At 41.8% G+C, this 20,846-nt stretch overlaps 1 long non-coding RNA gene across 26 annotated transcripts in view; it reads right to left on the bottom strand.

Moving 5' to 3' along the window:
* LOC144292805 (uncharacterized) overlaps nucleotides 1–20,846 on the bottom strand; it is a 230,447-nt gene that overhangs the window by 137,826 nt on the left and 71,775 nt on the right. For 20 of the 26 annotated variants that reach the window (XR_013360176.1, XR_013360184.1, XR_013360185.1 and 17 more), the window contains 2 exons: nucleotides 8,670–8,862; nucleotides 4,232–4,323 (listed from right to left, as the gene is read on the bottom strand). This is a non-coding gene — a long non-coding RNA (uncharacterized LOC144292805). Of the gene's footprint in view, nucleotides 1–4,231; nucleotides 4,324–7,794; nucleotides 8,134–8,400; nucleotides 8,533–8,669; nucleotides 8,863–15,782; nucleotides 16,320–17,894; nucleotides 18,610–18,709; nucleotides 19,093–20,846 lie in introns of those variants that run through there. The other 6 variants (XR_013360195.1, XR_013360191.1, XR_013360188.1 and 3 more) reach the window with 5 other exon arrangements.

Here is a 20,846-nt window from a genome sequence, read left to right as displayed (position 1 = left end):
TTCAAGAAGTTCAAAATCTCATGGGAATGAGAGCCAAGCAATGAAGGGATTTGTCCCAGCCAGACTCAGAGGGAGCTCCTGCATCCCTCTCTGCTCCTTTAACCTCCTCGTTCCTACTGCAGGACCCACGAAGGTATGATAATGGAAAGGCTCAGGCTGGGGGTTTGGGAAAACCTGGGTCTAAAACCCTCTCTCCAACCATCCTCACTGTCTGATGTTGGCCAAGTGTTTTAACTTGTCTGATCTATAGTGTCAGCTTCTGGAAACGGGAAGGATAAATCTACTCAGCAGCACTGTCCTAGGGAGTAGTAACCGTAAAGAATAAGCTTGCTGGTCTTCACGGTCCTCACTTGCAAACCATCCTCACTTGGATGGCCCAGCCCTCCTCTGCAACCATGGCTTCACAAGCAGCACCCCGGAACCCAGCACAGTACCAGGAAGGGGGTCCTGGATCCCAGAGCCAAGCTCAACACCAGACCTTCCCAAGGAGAACAGCAGAAGCAATCTGTCAGGCCGGCACTCTGTTTGCCCCCTGCTTCCCCGAAGCACCAGACTCCCAGAGCGTCTAGTATCACCAGCTCCCCCCCCCCACCTCTGCTGCCCTGCACATGCCCCACCTAGGCTCACCCTTGCTCTTCTCTCTGGACACCCACTGTGCCCTCTGGGATAGCCCATCTCTGGTCAACAAGTGTCCCCACGTCCATTGGTTATTATTCCGGCTCCTTTCATCTCCTTGTTTGATGTGGCTGCCCCATAAACACTGCTTCCCTAGCAGCCTTCTCACTTTTTCTCTCGTCCTCCTTGTTCCTCAGGGTGAGAAGGGAGGGGCTGTGTGCTCCCCTTCCCCACTGCAGCTTCCGGATCACTATGCCTGGCTTTCTCTCCATCCTGCAAGGCCCCCTGCTCCTTTAAGGCATCTCCCCCAGCTGCCTGACTCTCTTCTAACTCCATCTCGCTGTAGTTGTCTGATCACATCCCTCTGTCACTGAAGCTTTCTCTCTCCTCACACTCACACTCTTCACAAACAACTTCAGTGACTTTAATGCTGGCCTCTCAGTTGCTGCACTTGGCTTTCTGCAGTGAGGTCCTCCCTCCACCCATGAAGCTACCCCAACTCACAATGAGACCTGGCCCTTCATCACCAGAAACTGCCCCATCTCTCACAACCTGATTCAGACTCACCTCTTCCTGGACCTGACAGCTCACTTGCTCCAACACCCACACTGCAGGATTCCTCAAGCTTAGCAATCCTGGTACATTCTCATCACCAATTAGCCTCATCCTGCTTTGACCTTCCTCCTTATCCAACTCCAAATACATGCTTTATCATTATAATCACTCGATTGCATGGACCTGCATCCTCTTTTCATTCTTGCCTTCGGCCATATTTCCAGACAAAATCCTAAACTTGCATGATGAACCCTACTATCCAGTACCCCTATACCTGCATCTGAGCAGAACAACCTTTGTTGGAGGAAAGCATGCGTCTGGACTGATTGGTGTCACCCTCCAGAAATTGAATTCTATTTCTCAGATAAGTTCACTTTCCCATTCTGTGAGACATCTATCTTTTGTTACCAGGACCGCTCTGCATAAACATCTCCCAACTCAACCTGCAGCCTCCCTTATTGCTCCTTTCTTGTCCTTTCTTACAGTTCATCAGCATGATCTTTAAAAAAAATATAATCCAAATGAAATCATTCTCTCATTTAAAACCTTTCAGTAACTTCCCATTATACTCGGAATAAATCCCAAACTCGTTGCCCATAAGTCAGATCTATCTCCTTGTCCTCAGAACCCATCAAAATCTCTCATTCATCTCCCATTATACTACCCGTCTTTGAGTTCCTCAGACACGTCACACTCTTCGCTGCTCCAGGCATGAACTCATGTTGTTCCATTTGCCTAGAAAGCTCCTCCTTGGGGAGCTCCCAACTATATCCTCTCCACTATTCAGGTCTACCTCACAGTCATCATCTTAGAATTTCTCAGGCCAGTCCTCCCTGATGTTGTACCTTCTTCCACTTACTTCCCATCCTCTGATTCTTTTATAGAACTTATCTCACTTAATCAAGCATAATTTATTTTTATGTTGACATATTTACTTTTAATCTTCCTCATTCTCCGTAAGTTCCATAATGGCAGAGCCATATGATGGTCACATCATTATGGACAGATAGTAGTTTCTCAATAGATATTTTTTGAATAGCTGAATGAATGAATGCTGGATGAGTGACAAGAGTGCTTCAAAGAGAGGGTAACTGGGTGGCTCAGTGGTTGAGTGTCTGCCTTTGGCTCAGGTCATGATCCCAGGGTCCTGGGATGGAGTCCCGCGTTGGTCTCCCTGTGGGGAGCCTGCTTCTCCCTCTGCCTGTTTCTGCCTCTGTGCGTCTCTTATTAATAAATAAATAAAACACTTTTCTAAAGTGATTCAAAGAGAAAATGAATCTATTTTTACAAATTTACTAATGTGATTATTAAAAAAGTTTGTTTCCAGCTTATTTTTTTTTAGAAAAAGCCAGTATATATACACTCGGTGCTTCTTAAACGTTCCCACTGAAGTAGTCAGAGGGAAGTAAATATGTATATGTGGGAGGTCATGACCATAAACAGCTAGATTTTGTGCTCTCCATGCTAATCCTTCACATGATGTTTTCAATTATCTATATTTGAAGCTGATGATTCAGAAAAAGGCAACATGACATACTGTGGTTCAGGGTGCTCTCCTGAACACAGCAATAAAACCCCAGTTGGAGAAGCATGAATACACACTGCCCCTGCTCACACCTCTTTCTTATTGAATTTAGCCCACTTTACTCTGAATCAGTGTCTAATGTATAATAGATACCCTGCCCATATTCCCTTTTTAGAAATTTCAGCTCAAGCTCCCTGCTAAAGGAGCTGCATAAATGGCTGAGTTTCCTACCTCAATATCTTGCTCCCTCTAACCACAACAGAGTGGTCAGGACACAGAACTCTGGCACAGAAAAGAATCAACCTGGAAACTAGGCTAAGCCAATTAGATCCACCATCTTTAAAGAAACTCAGATGTTGGTGGACACATAGCTCCGAGAATTCACAGAGGATCAAGGCTGACTCTGTGCTATGGAAATTCATGGCCACCTCCAAAACACTTATGTGGTAACTAAAAAAGGAGGAAAAGCCAGCCTGCTGAGACACAGGAAATGAACAGGTGCATAAAAAGAAAGCATCCATGCAATAAAGAGGTCCATGAGAGAAAGTGGAAGCCTCACTTTCTAGGTTAATCCCAGCTGTTCTTCATTCCCAATTTTCATATCTGCGTTTCTTAACTTGGTTTCTGTAAGATCATTTATTGTCGCTTTTTGATAATCCTTTATCTTTTAATGGATTTATTTGAGAGAGCGTGCCTGTGCGTGCATGCACATGTACATGCACACGAGTGGGGAAAGGGCAGAGGGAGAGAGAAGCAGACCCCCCTCAGAGCAGGGAGCCCCATGTGGGGCTCAATCTCACAACCTTGAGTTCATGACCTGAGACTAAATCAAGAGGCAGATGCTCAAATGACTGAGTCACTTAGGTACCCAATAAGCCTTCTTTTAAATTTAACATCTGAGTGGTTCTCCCTGATATTAAAAGTCCCTGACTGGGCTTCTAACACCCCTACCGATTTTCAAAATTGAAAAAAAATTGGAGGTAGCTTCCTTTTTTGAAAAATTTGTACTAAAAAAACCCTCTTCTTTTGTAGTAATGTAGACATAGCCTTAAATCCTTTGAAAATAAATACTTCTCTGCTCCTGGTAGGAGCCATTAGGACCTAGACCCCATGGCCAACTCATACCATATTTCAAAACATGTGGATTAGGTAATGTGATGGATTAAATATTTGTATCACCCAGAATTCATATGTTGAAGCCCTAAACCCCAATGTGATGGTATTTGGAAGGGGGATCTTTGGGAAGTATTTAGGTCATGAGGATGGAGCCCTCACAAATGGGATTAGTGCCCTATAGAAGACTTAGAGACCTAGTTAGCTCTCTTCCCAACATATAAAGATACATTGAGAAGCCAGCAATCTGCAGACTAGAAAAGGGCTCTCACCTGGACCCAATTATGTTGGCACCCTAATTTGGGGCCTCCAGAAAGCAATACATTTCTGTTTTTTTGTAAACCACCCAGTCTATAGTACTTTGCTATAGCAGACCAAACAGACTAAGACAAGGAGGAACCAGGAGTGGCAAAGTAGACTCACTTCCAATCCAACTTCCCAGATACTGCACAGAGCCTTCCAGGATCAAAGGGTTGAATTCAAATTACAAGTTGCCACAGAGCAGGAAGCACCACCTAAGAAAAAGGCACAACTATCAGGAAGAATGAATTAAGAATTTTTTTTAAAAAATTTCTAAATTATCAATTTTTTAATTGATAAATCATGGTATAAGAAAAATGTGTTTTCTATTCTCATTGTAGAAATTGTTGTCATTCAAAGAAGTGATCAAAAATACACAGCCACAATATATGAAAAAAATATATTACAGATGTATTGGGTAGACACATATTATCAATAGTAATGAGATTATCTATTTTTTATTTCATGATGCTGACGGTATTACAAGCTTTGAAACTGTTTAAATATGTTAGTTATGGTTTCCTTTCTCGTTCTAAAGATATGTTCATTTTTGCAGCTAATTTTATATTCATAATTTGCTATTATTTTTCTTAAAGATGATTTCCAAAACTGCAGAGGATGTAGGCCCTGTAACACCTGAATTCACCCATGTCCACATGTTACATATTAGGAAACTGATGTACAGGAGCTGAATGTGGAGCCAGAATTTAAACCAAGGAAGCCTGGATCTACTATATTTCATATTATATTACTCTTGATGTGTCATAAAACTTAACAACTCCAACTATAATTACTGATGTACATTTTGAATGACCTTAAAGTTGTTTTGCTTTGTTGTTGTTGTTGTTGTTGTTTTTTGTGGGTTTTTTTGTTTTTTGTTTTTTGTTTGTTTGTTTGTTTGTTTGAGAGAGTGAGCCATTGGGGAAGGACAAAGGGAGAGACAAGGAGAATCTTAAGCAGGCTCCATGCCCAGTGCAGAGCCTGACATAGGGTTTGACCTCCTAACCCTGAGATCATGACCTGAACTAAAATCAACAGTTGGACACTTAACCAAGTGAGCCACCCCAGCATCCCTTGAATGACTTTAAAGTTTTTGCACACCTGTTTCCCTAGCCGGAATCTGAGCCCCTTGGGGCAGGGACTGCAAAAAAATCCTTATGCGCATCTCCAGAAGTTCCTTCAATAACATGCACTGAAAAGCTCATTTAGAATTTGATCAAAGGATAAGTGCATAAGAGGATGCATAAGTGAATGAATGAATAAACCGTTTTTATTTCCATTTTTTTAGGTGACACACTGATTCAGAGGAAAGCAAACAGTAACTGGAGGCAGCCTGGAGATAGAGACCTTTAGGTCTTTGAACCTGTGGCTCCCAGTCCTTTGGCTGAGAGCCCCTGAGGAAACAAGACATTAATGTGGAAACTTCCTGTATGTGTCACAGCATCTGTCAATAAATGGGTGCATAATGCCCCTTCCATGAAGGTAGGCAAGTTTTCTGGAAATCAAAAAAAAAAAAAAATTTATGTATGGAAAACACTGAGAACTACTACTTTGCACTACAATCCTGAACACTTTTTCCTATATGCTGAACTGAGGGGTCAGAAGGAGACACAGCAGTTTCAGAGCCCAGGGAGAGAAGCAGACACAAAGAGTCAAGAATAAGCCATCATGTCAGGCAAAGTAGACAGTCTGAGACCAGAGAGTGGAAGCTGGTTCCTCGGAATGAAGAGAAAATCAGAATCAAAATATGAGGAAGCATAGGGACAGCAGCAGCCAGTGGATAAAACAGATAAAAGGTTACAGAATATGAGCTAATACCTAGAAACCTGTTTTTAAATGGTTAAATCTGCTGTTAAATTTTATACAGCATTCTCTCTCTCTGTATCATAAATTTAAAAAAGACTGTTTCTGTTAAAAAAAAATTTATACAGCACTATCGGCCATGCCTGACTCCTCCACGTCCTATTTCTCAGCAGCCTTTGCTGTCACCAGAAGTATTTAGGATGTGGACAAGGGAACCACTGGCACCACTTTCTTTCCAAATAGCCATGATATCCCAGGACCGTTCTTTCAGACTCACACAAAGGCACATGGGATGGGAAGCTTGAATCAGCCAAACACAGGGCAGAGAACCAAGCTGAGCAGCACAGAGAGGAGAAGAAACCAGGTTTCTGGCACTCAGGGCCAGATCTGACTATCTTCCCATGTCAACTAGCGTTAAAGTCAATCAGCATGGAAAACTGTCAGCCCAGCATGACATTTCATCTTTATTCCCTAATGCTTTTTTTCTTTCTTTCTTTCTTTTTTGCACTTATGTGGGGAAAATAGATAGAAATATGGTTAACTTGTGGTTCTTTTTGATTTGGAGTTTGAGGGATTTTCCAAGTAATGAAAAAGCCTGGCCACCCGGGGCAAAGATATTCACTCAGTGAGCAGAAAATGTATTGTTTAGAGAAAAATGAATTGAGGGCTCCCTGAGAAACGACCTACTACTGAAGACAATTTCTCTCCTAGAACTACACAAAGCCTAGAGGATAAAGCCTCAGAGTCGCTGGGAGCCTGGGAGCCTTGGGAGACACAGGCATGGCCATTTGAGAATTACGTGAGCAGAATTTCTATGCCTGTGAAGTCTCCTCTTACCTCCAGGCCCAGGCTGGGTGCTATGGGTTGAATTCTGTCCCCCAAGAAAAGATATGTTGAATTCCCAACCCCCATGTCTCAGAATGGGACCTTATTTGGGAAGAGGATCATTGCAGATGTAATTAGTTAAGATGAGCTCATCCTGGATCTAGGTTCCCAATCCAATACGACTTGTGTCCTTATAAGAAAAAGGCTGTGTGAAGACAAGGTGAATGCCTTGTGACAACGAAGGCAGAGATCTGGAGCCACACAGCTGCTAGCCAAGGAAAGCCAAGGAATGACTTCGCTATGGGTTTAAGAGGGAGTATGGCCCTGCCAACACCTTAATTTTAATATCCAGCCTCCAGAACTGTGAGATAATAAATTTCTGTTGTTTTAAGTCACCCATTTTTGGCACTTTATTCTGGAAGCCCTAGGAAACTAATACACTGGCCATAAGGTGAACCTAAATGTCCTGGGTCAGGTGAAAAAATTAGTAAGAGAAATGTCCAACAGGAGGAATGCTAGATATTCACTCTAGATTGGAAGGGAGGGAAATAATATCACGTGTGTGTGTGTGTGTGTGTGTGTGTGTAATTTTAATAAGACCAAAATACATCATAGAAAGTCCAAATTTTTCTACCAATAAGATATTGTCTACGTTACCGAATGGTGATCACTAGTTAAAAAGAATCAGAAGTTAAACAAAATTTTCCCAAGGGCAAGTTTTTTTTTTAAAGTCATCTCAAAGCAATTTAGCATCTTAGAATCCTGAACCTGAAGAAGCACTATCAAACAGCATCTTGTTGGTGGGCTCATGCACCAATTAGTAAAGAATATTAGTAATTATGGCTTTAGATTTAGCAGGCCCAGGCTCAAATCCTCACTGATCCAAGAACTGATGTTGTAACTTCTAAGCAAGTCGTAAACTTCCTCTATCAGTTACTTATAGTCAATAATGTATGAACAGCTATCATTTATTCTTGCTCATGCATCTGAGGGTTACCTAGTCCGGTCTAAACCAGATCGGACTAAGTTCAGCTTCAGGCTACAAGTGGGAATCATACCTCCACGGGGCTCTCATCTTCTGTGGACCAGCAGAGCAGCAGGCACATGTTCTTCTTGTGGGAGGGCAGGAGGACACCTATGCCAGGCCTTCTTCTGGCCTTGGCTCATAAATGGCTTGTGGAGGAGCCATGCTGCTCATATCCTTGAGCCACAGCAAATCAAATGTACAACATCAATAAGTCAGGGAAATGTGCACTGTCTCTAACTGGAGAGTACAGATTGAATATTTGCTACATAATTCAAATTAGGACATTATCCAAGTATGTTTCATTACTTGTCAAATGAAGATAATATTAGTACTTACTTCATGGAGTTGTTGGATTATTTGTCTCTATTGAAAAATCAGAAGATTTCACATAATGACCCAGATTTTTCTCATTAATTTTTTTTTAAATTTTTAAATTCCACCAACCTACAGGTATATGGAGTGGGGTTATGCTAAAGCTCCCTCTAGCACGTCTCCCTAAAGAACCTCACAGATGAACTTCACACTGGGAGGCCAGAGCAAAGGACACAAATGAAGTTCAGCAGTGACTTCTCCATGAACGTCCTCCAGCTGGGCTCCTGACTTACACATTTGGAAGGATATTTTATAAGCCCTACGATCCAATAAATCTTTAGTGTCCAATTATCAAAATTCCATTAACATCTCAAAATGCAGAGCTTCTCAGGAATCTGTAGGTAAATACTGTGCACCATAACTTTCTCTTCCCCAGATGGATGTCTCGGGTTGTGACCTGCAAAGCAGGTATAAGCTGAAGGTTGAAATTCTGACAGCCAAACTTAGCTCTATATTAGAAAAATAAACAAACAGATTTGGGGGACTCCACCCCTACTGAATATCTTAGGATGCTATGCTGAAAATCTGACTTACTTTTTCCTGTTGATTCTGATGAGCAGGTAATTTTAATAACTACAGATGAGGGTGAACCCAGGGAATGTTGTGATGCAGCAAAGAGCTCAGAGGAACAAAGGCTTCCCATCTCTGCCATGAACATCACGGACAAGCAGGGTCTCCTCTGCCTTACAGCCAAGGTCCCTTATCGAATTTCTGATGTTGACGAGAGCTGGTAGACAGAATTTGCACAGGACTTTGAGCCAACTATAATTGCAATTGCCTGGGTAGGATTTCTCAAAGAATAAATAAAAACTAAGTGATTAATTTTCAAACTGTTTGAAATCACTATCTTGAGCGCTATTCAAAGGAAACTATGCTGTGAGCTAAATAGTAGTGAATTACATGTGATAAGACCGCAGGCTGTGGCACAGGATGCTCTTGATGCATTTGGTAAAGCATTTTGCCTAGAGACTCAGCATTTGCTGGTCAGGAATCCATAAATCTGTGATTGCCTGGGTATTTGAATGTCTTGGGATGTGCATTTCTCACTGGGAAACCAGTATTCAAATTTCATTTTCATAATCGAACACTTATGACCAAGTTATATGGCAATGACTTCAACTCTGAAAAGTCAATAATACTTCATAAAAGTAGTATCAAAAGTTATTTTAATAATATAGATTCTCAGTCCCTTATCTGCAATTCCAAAACTTTTCTAAAAAGATTTCAAAAAAATCAAATTTTTTTCATAATGTCTTTGGTAGCAAAACCTGACCCAAAGTGACCTGCTTTTGTGGAAAAATGTGACAAGATGTGAGATTATTTATAGTCTCTGCATGTCTCACTGAGTATAAATATTCACACATTTCACTAAAGAATTATTAATGTGTTTGATTATGGAGTGTTTTCTTCAGACCCCACCAGGGGTGTTAGATGCTATATATTTATATTTATATATATATATATATATATATATATAGTATTATATTTTTACCAACTGAAAATTTCTAAATTATTCAATACATCCAGCTCCAACAATTTCATGTAAGATTGAAAACCTGGGTTACTGAAATACCTTTTAATTTTACTTTTATACAGTGATGTCAAGCATGGCAGTTTGACTGCTTATATAATCACGAATACTGTCTGCACTTGCCCTTCAGTGATAAAGAGGCTAAATCCATTCATTTTCAAAGTCAATAAACCTTAATTGAGTACCTACTATGTGTAAGGAACTTTGGTCCTTATTAGCAATGAGAAGACCAAGGCTCTGTGATGTTCGGTCACTTACTCAAGGTCACACAACTGGTAAGGAGTGCAGCGAGACTTCAAACTTAAGTTACCTAGTGATAATTTCAAGATCTTTAAGGAGTTGGGCCCATAATTAGATAACCTTCATAGTACCCAGAAATGCCAGAGGCAGGGGCATGTGAATTTCTGTGCTCTGCCTTTACTTATTCTCTACCCATGAAACTTCTATCTTAACATGTAGTCATCGCCCATCTAAATATCATCTGGTTTCCAACCCTCCACTCCATACCTCTGATCAAAGATGCAAGAGAATAATAATACATTGACTTTGATGAAAACCCAAGAACCTCACCGTGTACCCTGTCATCAACCACTCTTGGTTTCTTCTCACTTTAAGGGAAGAAAATTTAAAATTCAAATGACAAACCCACAGATATATTTGGAGGTGGCAATCAACCTGGATCATAACCCACTGTGCTGCAAAACCCCTTCCCTTAACCACTGCTCTCACTCAGATTAACCCATTACTATATAGAAAACTTTTATGTCAACCAATTCTGATAGGACCTCTTTGTGGGTATTACAGACTGAATTCTATCCCTCCAAAATTCATATGCTAAAGCCCTAACTCCCAATATTTGGTATTTGCAAATGGTGCCTTCTGGAGATAATCAGGTTTAGATGAAATTATGAGGATGGAGCCTTCATGATGGTAGTAGTGTCCTTATGAGACAACAGAGGGCTTGCTTGCTTTCTCTCTCCAACATGTAAAGACATAGCAAGGTGCCCATCTGCAAGCCAGGTCGGAAGCTCTCACCAGAACTGAATCATGCGGGCAGCCCAGGTGGCTCAGAGCTATTAGTGCTGCCTTCAGCCTGGGGCCTGATCCCGGAGACCCGGGATCAAGCTCTATGTCGGGCTTCCTGCATGGGGCCTGCTTCCCCCTCTGCCTGCATCTCTGCCTCTCTCTCTCTCTCTCTCTCATGAATGAATAAATAAATAAATAAATAAATAATTTTTTTAAAAAAGAAGCAAATCATGCTGACACTCTGATCTCAGACTTCCAGCCTCCAGAACTGTGAGAAAGTGAATTTCTATTGTTTAAGACCCCCAATCTCAGGTTGTTATGGAAGCCCAAGCAGATGAAGATATGTGGGATGTCAAAAGACTAAAGTATGTTGGTTTCATTGGAATTCCTTAGATACCCATAAACATTAAAAAATGTTGCATGGGTATATGGCTCTCTAAAATAATAATGATTAATAAAATAGCAATAGTTATCAAATGCCTACAATATACCATGTAAGTCACATTATCTCCAATTTCCACCATCACCATGCGTTTTGTTCTTGCTGTGAGCCCAGAGGCTTAAAAAAGCTGTCCAACAGTGATAGCAAGTCAATGGGAGAGTGGGGGCTCAAACCCAGGTATGTTTGAATTCAAAGCCCATGTTCTCTAACCCTATCAATTTCACCTTTGTATAAAGAGAAGAAAAACACACATTAGGCTTTAACAGAAGTCAGAGGCAACCTTTACTTTAAACACAAAGTTGCTTAGCAGACATGATAAAGAATTCTACTCAGCCCCAAATATCTACATTACTCATACCTAAAATTCCATTTATATTGGTTCACTCCTTTACACTGAGAATTGTCAGTTCCTAACTTTTAACTTGCAAAACTCACCGAGGAATAATAAATGAATCTCCAGATACTTTAGGTCCAGTGCATTTCAACTAACAGACATTAAATACATAAGGGGTTGGGCTCAGCTTGCTAGGAATGCAAAGGTACATCAGATCTTTTCTACAGTCCCTCATGATATACAGCTATCAGCTAACAAGAAGACGGACATGGCATTTATAGTGTTGAAACATATAAACATATAAAATTTACTTCCAAAAAAAACTAAATTCCAATGAAACCAACATACTACACTTAAAAAAAAAAAAAGTGGTTTGACAAGTGGTTAAGAAAATGTCCCATCAATCTTAAGGCCCTTACAAATACGAGCACACGCATGTTAGTTCTCATTATTTGAGTTTGTGGTTTCATACATGTTCTACTTTTGAAAAAAAAATTAAAGGTGAAAAAAAAAACTAGTTAATTGGGGAAAGAACTGGCTAACTGAATCAGAATCTGAATCAAATCTGAATGTCTTTCAGTTGATCTTGCTGATTGCAACACAAAACTCTTCCTAATTTACTCTGTCCAGTACCTACCGAGACAACAGAACTTTGTATTTGCCCTCATCATGCATTTATTCACTTAATTCCATATTGTGCAGACCTTTCTGAACACCCAGGATGTGTAAAGGCCTGAATTAGAAACTTGGTCATATTCGAGGATCATTCAAATCAATAACCTAACAGATTCACAGACAATGTGCTATGAGGTTACACAACAGAGGGAAGAAGCGAATCTGGCTAGAGTGTGACCAAGCTAGTCCCCCTGCCTGCCTGCCCACCTGTGATGCACCCCACAGCCCGCCGGCATCTGGAGGACCCCACCCCGCAGCACATCAGCACACAAGTACTGAGAGTCCCAGGGCCAGAATATTAGCAGAACATGCTACCACACGGCGCACTGGCTCATAGGTGCAGTCACCTAGGGGACAGGAGGAGCAGTGTGATGCCCTTGGTGCACTGTTAAGACCAGGTTTCCTCTGGGAAAGGAGGAGGTAGAGATGGTTGCAAGCTGATGTGAATGGGGAAGGACTTTTCCCATTTCAAACCAGACTCATGCTTATTTAGACATCTGCTAAGGCTTAGTTTTTTTCCTCTCTCGCTAGAGCTATTCTCCTGACACTTATTACAAGTCAAGTAGCAATATAGCACTGTCCTCAAGGAGAAATATTCTCTCATTTTGGCTGTCATGTCAGGGAGAAGGCAGAGGAAGGAGGTTATTTGTTCATGGTGTGAATTTCTTCTCGATTCCTCCATGGCCAAGAAAAAAAGAGTAAGGCTGTGGAACTTGCAAGAGCCGGGCCCAGCTGGTGAAGGCAGGCAGTGTTTTCTGGACAAGCAGCCCACTACCTAGCAATTAATTTCTAAATCCATCATTTAATTATTAGTCCAAAAGAACACTGAAAATGAACAGCACTGCCCCATTTACATATTTAATCGGATTAGACTGCTGACTTTCAGATCCTGGCAATTAACTGGTCTTCGTGTCCCTTTTTCAATACTTAAATGATTAATCTCTCCTATTTGGGTGCCTGTGTTCATTCCCTGAAATTTTATGTTGGAAAATTAATTGTTCTATTTCAGCATCATTATATGGGTGATTGCAGACAACTTAACCTCTTGCTGTCCTAAATAATAATGACTTCGTGAAGAAGCTGTGTAAGATTCTACTTAATGAGATATGTGTATATAATTACAAACCTCCTATTTTCCCTTAAAATATGAAATCAATTAAGGGAAATCAAATGAACCTGTTCCCTTCACAGTTACGTGAGGTAAACAAAGAAAGTATTCTAACAATTGAATACCAGATTTGATCATATGTTTGCTAAGGAAAACCAGCATCTCCCATACCCCCCTGATGAGGTTCTGTATTCCCTGGTACGGTCTAAAAGGAGGTTCAAGTTTAAACCCAGACAGGCTAAGTTAGAGATGCAAAACAACGCTGGCAACTAAAGCAAAGCAGGCCTAATGTAATCTTTATGTAAAATACCCCCTTGCTGTTGGCAAAGGCCTTCACAAAGTCTCCAAACCTTTCTGGAATGATCCCAAACCAATTCATCTTGAAACATATGACATAAGGTCACCCAACAACCAGAACGGACGAGGATTGTGCACAGGGTAGGTAGTTTCATTAATGGTGTGACTGACAAATTATAAAACAGAAAAACAAAAACTGTCTAGAATGGGGATTTCAGAGAATAGTGTCTGGAGTAGGAGAGAGCTGGCTGTGTGTCCCAGGCGTGTCATATAATATCCATACAGCTGACTTCAAGCAGGGTACTAACTGCTCCTTAAATTAGAGGTGCCTCATCCTCTAAAGTGGGTTAATACTGGCACCCATTTCAGAGGGTATAGCCCAAAAGGATTCAATGGTATAAGACAAGTAAGGAGTGTAGCCAGTGTCTGGTACATAGAAAGAGGAGAAGTAATGTTAGTATTTATTTTAATATCTCACTGTTAAGCAATGCAGCCCACTGTCCTGAGGCCACAGATAATTGTGGTCTTTATTAGATTTTAAAATCTCCAAGCCCATGGGTATCTGGGTGGAACAGTCAGTTAAGCATCCAAATCTTGGATTCAGCTCAGGTCGTCATCTCAACATCATGAGATCAAGCCCCGAGTCAGGCTCCAAGGTCAGCACAGAGTCTGCTTAAGTTTTTCTCTCTCCCTCTACCCTTCTCTACCCCATGCTCTTGCTCTCTTTCTCACTCTCTGTCTCTCTAAAATTAATAAATACTTTTTTAGAAATTAATTAGGGGCACCTGGGTGGCTCAGTCAGTTAAGCATCTGCCTTTGACTCAGGTCATGATCCTAGGGTCCTGGGATGGAGCCCCACATTGGGCTCTCTGCTCAGCAGGGAGCCTGCTTCTCCCTCTCCCTCTGCCTGCTGCTCCTCCTGCTTGTGCTCTCCTTCTGTCTCATTCTTTGTCAAATAAATCAAAAAAGTCTTTTCTTAAATTCATTCATTAATTAATTTTTTAAAAAATATCCAAACTCTATTAAAACTCAGAAGACAGGGTGGGTAGCAATGGTTATCAGCTCAACCTTCAAAAGCTGTGCCATCTGGAACTCAGTCTAATTCTCTCATAAACTACGTTACTGGTTCCCACATTCAAAAGCATCAGTCTCGCCTCCCAGATCATTCTCATTCATTCCTGCCCAACCTAGAAGGGTCGGCTTTTGAAAAAGTACATTTGACGGGGTAAATAAGACCTGAACTCGGGGGAACCATCGTGATTCTCCAGGATACCACAGATCGACCTGGAGTCAAGAGGCACCACTTCAGCAGAGAACAAGCCACGTGGAAGTTTCCAGCTGTATTCATTCCTCTTAAACAACCGTGTATTGAGAGCCTACACTCTGCCAGAAGCTGGAGTTTTTCTTATTTTCCTTCTGAAGCTCCAGAAAGTTCAACCCCATACTGATCGAGCAGAAGAAATTATTTGGATACTTCTCAACAACCTCGAGTGCCCAGTTTCGATTGCCTTGGGCGGCTGGAACATATGAGAGCTGGGACACAGGCTTTGAAGGAAGGTTTTAGAAGCTCAAGACAAAACAAGGGAAGAAAAAAGACAATCTATTTTTAAAGAAAATCATCTTTACTTTTCTGATGTTTAAAGCGATTTGTGCTTCTACTTAAATTTTTCAGATAATACAAAAGGGCAAAAGAAATAAAAATCTCCCATCGACCCCCCACCCCCAGAGATTATGACTGATATATGTGCTACAGATTTTTCTACACAAATATATATATATATATATGTGTGTGTGTGTGTGTAACTATACCCACATACATACACGTAACTATGAGCATATGTGCAGAAGATAAACACACTGCTTTGCAACATGATTTCTTCACTGAATACATAATGTATGTGTTTCCGTGTTAATAAATAAGGACTTAAATTTGCCTTATCGTTTTTAATGGTTCCACTGTAGAAAGGTGCTGTATTGTATTTTAACAAACCGTCTCACTAGACAGACAGTGAAGTGATGTTTCTTTCTGTTCCTTTTTTGTTGTTGTTTCATTTCTTTAATCAACAACTCAGTAGAGGCACCTGCCATATGCCGAACTGTTTCCGAGACTGGGGCTACAGCCGTGAGCAAGAGGGGCAAAATCTCTGTCCTTGTCAACCTTACAATCTAGAGAGGAAGGGACTTAATAAAATAAAGCAGGAGAAGGGGATAGAGAGAGACAAAAGGTGACCATGTTTGATAGGAGATACACATATATTTAATTGCATTAAATACAATACTGCTTTGCGTTTGTCCAGTTACAAAAATCTGACAGTCTTAGCTTTATTATTAAGTTGCCATTAATTTCCTACTCTCTGATAACCTGGACAGGATGGTCCTGACATTTATAAAACGTCTTCAAGGGGGCTCTCACTGCCTGTGCCCTAGAAACCTCTCTGGATAGGGTAAAAAGAAGGGAAAATGAGTTTTCCTCAACCCCTGGCTCCTGGCTGCCCACGATGAATGTCAGTCTTTGAACCAGCAGCCGGAGGCATCGCCCCTCATTCCAGATGGAAACCCAGGGTGTTTTCATGGGCATTTTTCTCTGTGGAAACTAAAAGGTTACATAAGCAGCTAACAATTTGCATCGTACCAAACATATGCTACTATTAATGAGTTGTGGTGGTGGCTGTGGGTACCATTTGAGAGCCCCCCATCTATTGTCCTTGTCTTTTTCTATTAGTGCAGTATGCTGGGGGCCACCTCTGTTCTTCATCAGCCCAGCCAGGTTTCTGGAAAAAAAAAAAAAACAGCTAACGATTTTGTGTGTTGTTGGAATCTACAGTGAATGCAAAGATGAGCAGTGATGCTGGAGATCAGCGAGGACATGAAGAAGAAAACTCTTCTCTGTTAGCTTGGATGTCACGGCTCTATAATAACTGTCACTGCTCGCTGCTTCGAAGGGCCCTTGGCCAGCAGAAAGGGCAGGGAGACCTTTAACCTGAAAACCTGAGCATCTGTGATGTGACCGAACAGCAGCTGACGTTCACCGGGTGCCATCTATGTCGTAGGCATTGTTCCAAATGCCTTATGGGTAGGGGCACACTGGAAGTACCACTTGGAAGTAGGCATCCTCATTACTCTCTTTGTAGAGATAAGCAAACGAAGACACTAAGACATTAAAGATTTTGCTTACACGGTAGTACCAGTCATCGATTCAGGAGGCCTGGCTCCACAGCTAGCGCTCTGAAGCATCACAGCCCAAGTTCACAGGTGTGTGTGCACACGCCTACCCCACTCCCCACATGTACACCCCGCATCATCTAGGCTTACACTGAGACCACACCACACAGACGTCTCTCACCCCCACCCAACACACCAACCACACACACCCCGTTCACCACACACACACCCCACAAATCTGACACACATCCCACATAGCACACACTCCCCAACTGCCACACACACACATACACTTTGCATGTACGTACACGTACCCCACACGTTCCGTGCATCGTGCACACATACAGGATGAACACACCACACACATACATCTCTCACTCACATATCCCACACACACAGTCACAATACATTGCCCCTACATCCCCAAACTGAGCTAATAACTAAGGAGTAAACACCAAGGACAAACTGTTTATAAGAGAATTTCAAGGTATGTGAAGGTCCATTTCTTCTCCTATGAAGTGAAGGTGGTAGCACACATGCTTCACAGGCGGAGTCTGGGAAGTATCCGTGGTGTATGGGAAAGGTTTGGTTGTGTGTCAAGGGAGCTCTGCAATGGTGCTATTCTGCTGCTGTGGAGCTCAGAGGAGACCAGGGTCCAGGGGCACTGGTTGCAAGCACACACTCGGCCCTGGAGACTAAGAGCTCACAGCACATCCAGGGGCCCCTTCCCTGGGACTAGGAATGTGGTCCTAACTCTTCAGCCTGCCATTCAAAGCCTTCAGCTATTCCATGTCCCTGGGACTTTCCCTCACAGACACCCTCCTCAGGCATCCTGAAGGACGCCTACTGCTTGCTCCCTTGCATGCTCCTGCCCCTGCCTGACATTACATCCCTCTTGTTTTTTCCTACTTGAACCCAACCATCCACCCTGGCTAGCTTAGTCCTTCCAAAACCATGAAGGTTCCTTTAACTCTGCATCTCCCACCAACCTCTCTATCCTCTAAACTCCTACAGCCTATATTATCTGTATGTACCACCTGCTTGGCATTTTGATCCATGTTGTACCACATTGTTAGCTATGTCAAAAGAGTTTTAAAATGCTGTATTATAGTCCTTGCCCGGAGACCCCACTACCCATTTATTATTCAGTGGCTGTCATTGCTTTAGAAGGATAGCAAAACAGCCTTTATTGGCTTTGAGGTTCAAAATAGGATTTTGAAACTTGGAAATAAATGGAATCTTAAAAGAAAGGTGCTTCTGATTTGTGAGAAACCAGCTTTTTGAGAGAGAAAAGATTTGTTAAATTCTAAAAGCTTGCCTGCAGCTATTAAAAACTAAGACCCGGGAGATATATAAAGTTTATTTGATAAACACAGTCTTAGGATGAATGTATAATGACATAAAAGCAAGTTTTCCCATCCCCAAAAAAGTAAAATGCAATGACTGAGAAAGGAGAGGAAAGTAGAGAGGAGAAGTGATCATCTGAATAGCAGGAGGGTGTAACTGCACCCTGCAGCCTCAGCCTGGGTCTTCACAGACACCCAGAGAAGCTCGGGGGCTAGAGAGCAGCTGTGCCCCATTTTTTGGAGGCAGAAACCTTATAGGTGTCCCTAAATGACAGAAGGTATGACAGCATTAAAATCAAAGTGGTAGCGCCGTGAGAAGGATTAGGGTCTTCCCCACAAGTCTACCAAGGTATTAAGAGGGTCACGGGGAGTGTGTGCCACTAAGTATTTAACAACTAGCTCTCTTGAAAATAAAAATCTCTTTTTTAGGTTAGGCAGAGTAATGACCCCTCACAGGTGTCCATGTCCTAATCCCCAGAAGCTGTGAAGGTGTTACTCTGTATGGCAAAAGGAACTTGGCAGATGTGATTCAGTCAGGGACCTCGAGATCACCCTGTATTATTCAAAGGAGAGAAAGAGAGAGAGGTCAAAACAGAGAATAAATTTGTTTTAAGCCACCAAGCTAGCAGTAATTTGTTATAGAATCAACAGGAAACTCATACATGGAGCTTTATTAGGCTAGTTTCAAGCTACCGAGGTGACGTCATTGAACACAAGATGGTAAGACTCACACAGCTCTTGTGAGCGGGTATTTGCTGACTCCACCACATCATCTCCATGAGGGAGTTTGTATTTTCCATGTCTCAAAGAGTCCAGTAGGGGTGGGATGGACTGGCAGACCTGATGAGATCCTACAGTCATGATGAGGGAGACACCAGCAAATACAGTATGGAGCCGCAAAGACAAGAACTATGCCCAGGACTACAGGCTAACATCTGAAGACCAGGTACCCAAGCCATAGCCAGTCCTGATGGAGGAAAATGATAGCCACCCGCAGGAGAGTCCTATTTCATCTTCCTTGGTGGAGAGCCTCTTTCTGGGGGAGAAAAAGAGAGTGAGCAAAAACACTGAAATGATGTAAGACTTAAATTGACCAAATTTGAATCCTGATTTGACTGACATGACTTGGTTCCCTAGAGGTGACTCAACTGCTTCGTAATCCCAAAGAGAATGAAGATGGGGCTCAAAATAGAGATTAGCTTCAGTTCTCTGGTATGAAAAACTGATACCCACGATTCAAATTACTTCCTCCAGATAATGTATAAATGCCTTAGGAAATGCAGCAGGTCTTCTATCTACCCACCATTGAATCTTTTTTTTTTAATTTTTATTTATTTATGATAGTCACACAGAGAGAGAGAGAGAGAGAGAGAGGCAGAGACACAGGCAGAGGGAGAAGCAGGCTCCATGCACCGGGAGCCCGATGTGGGATTCGATCCCGGGTCTCCAGGATCGCGCCCTGGGCCAAAGGCAGGCGCCAAACCGCTGCGCCACCCAGGGATCCCCCACCATTGAATCTTAAGGGGCATCACAATGTTGCCTGACAGGAAGCATAACAGAATCAGGTGCATGGTTATTTCAGCATGGTTCTCCACCTGGGATGTCCACTGGCATCACATGGAGAGCTTTCCAGTGTGCTGATGCCTGAGTCTTACCTCCCAGAGATTCTTATTTAAGTGGTCTGGTGTGAAGCCTGGGGACTGGGGTTTCTAAAAGTTCTAATGTCCAGCCATAGTTGAAATCTACTGCTCAACCATCCTACTTCTCCTGGAGACAGTTTTGGAGTCAAATTAATCCAGGTTTGGATATTGATTGGATATGATTCTACAAAATGAACTTGGATAAATGATTGAATTTTTCTAAAGCTCAGTTTCCCCACCTGTAAACAGACTAATGATATCTAAGTAGAGGGTATCGAGAAGATACTGTGTATATAGAGCCTTATATATGGTGCAAATTCATTTCTGCTAGGTAATGACTACCATCCTATAATATTATGTTAAAGACTGCCTGTGAATCCTCTTTCTGCAGTCATTGGATATTCTACTTATATAAAATCAATAGAGTCTTCCCATGCACCTAGAATAAAAATATTAAGGCACAAATCTTTCATCTTATATAATTATCCCATTTGGAAAATAAAAAGCACAAATGGTACTCCATGGTTTGCTCGTGTATCAAAAAGGAAAGCACCTTCTTCATTGAAAACCATGTCAAAAAGCTCCCAAGACTCATTCTCATTATGGACCAAATGAGGTTTTTCTGGAGTAGAGGTGATAATATGTTCTCAGGCTTCTGAATATCAAACATACGAAGGCACTTAGGGACCTCCCAAACATATATTTCAAGGATAAAAAATCTTTTCATCTTCAAAGACTCCACTTACTATTCAACAAAGATGATTACAAAATAAGACAAATGGAATTACTCTGCCTCAGAGGTGCTGTATAAAAATATATACATGTATATATACAAAAGTAGTTGAGAAAGATCAGAAGATACAGTACGGAAGGTATAAATGAAGTCTCCAGAGATGACCCTTGCTACTGTTTCCCATTATTTTATTAATGAATATGGGAGAGGAAAGATCAAAGGGGCAAGTCTACAAAACAGAGGGCTATGGTTAAAAGCAAAAGCTCTGGAATCAAACCCTCTAGTTCCAGCCTAATTCCGTCCCTTACTTAACCTCTGTGTGCCTTGGTTTTTCTCATGGATAAAATCAAGATAATGAGAGTGCCTGTATCAAGTGGCTGTTGGGAGGATCATAATGGTACTAGAATGCTCAGTGCA

Source organism: Canis aureus, chromosome 21 (genome assembly GCF_053574225.1).
Source record: "Canis aureus isolate CA01 chromosome 21, VMU_Caureus_v.1.0, whole genome shotgun sequence".
Lineage (NCBI taxonomy): Eukaryota > Metazoa > Chordata > Mammalia > Carnivora > Canidae > Canis > Canis aureus.
This window is presented reverse-complemented; position numbering and strand designations above follow the sequence as displayed.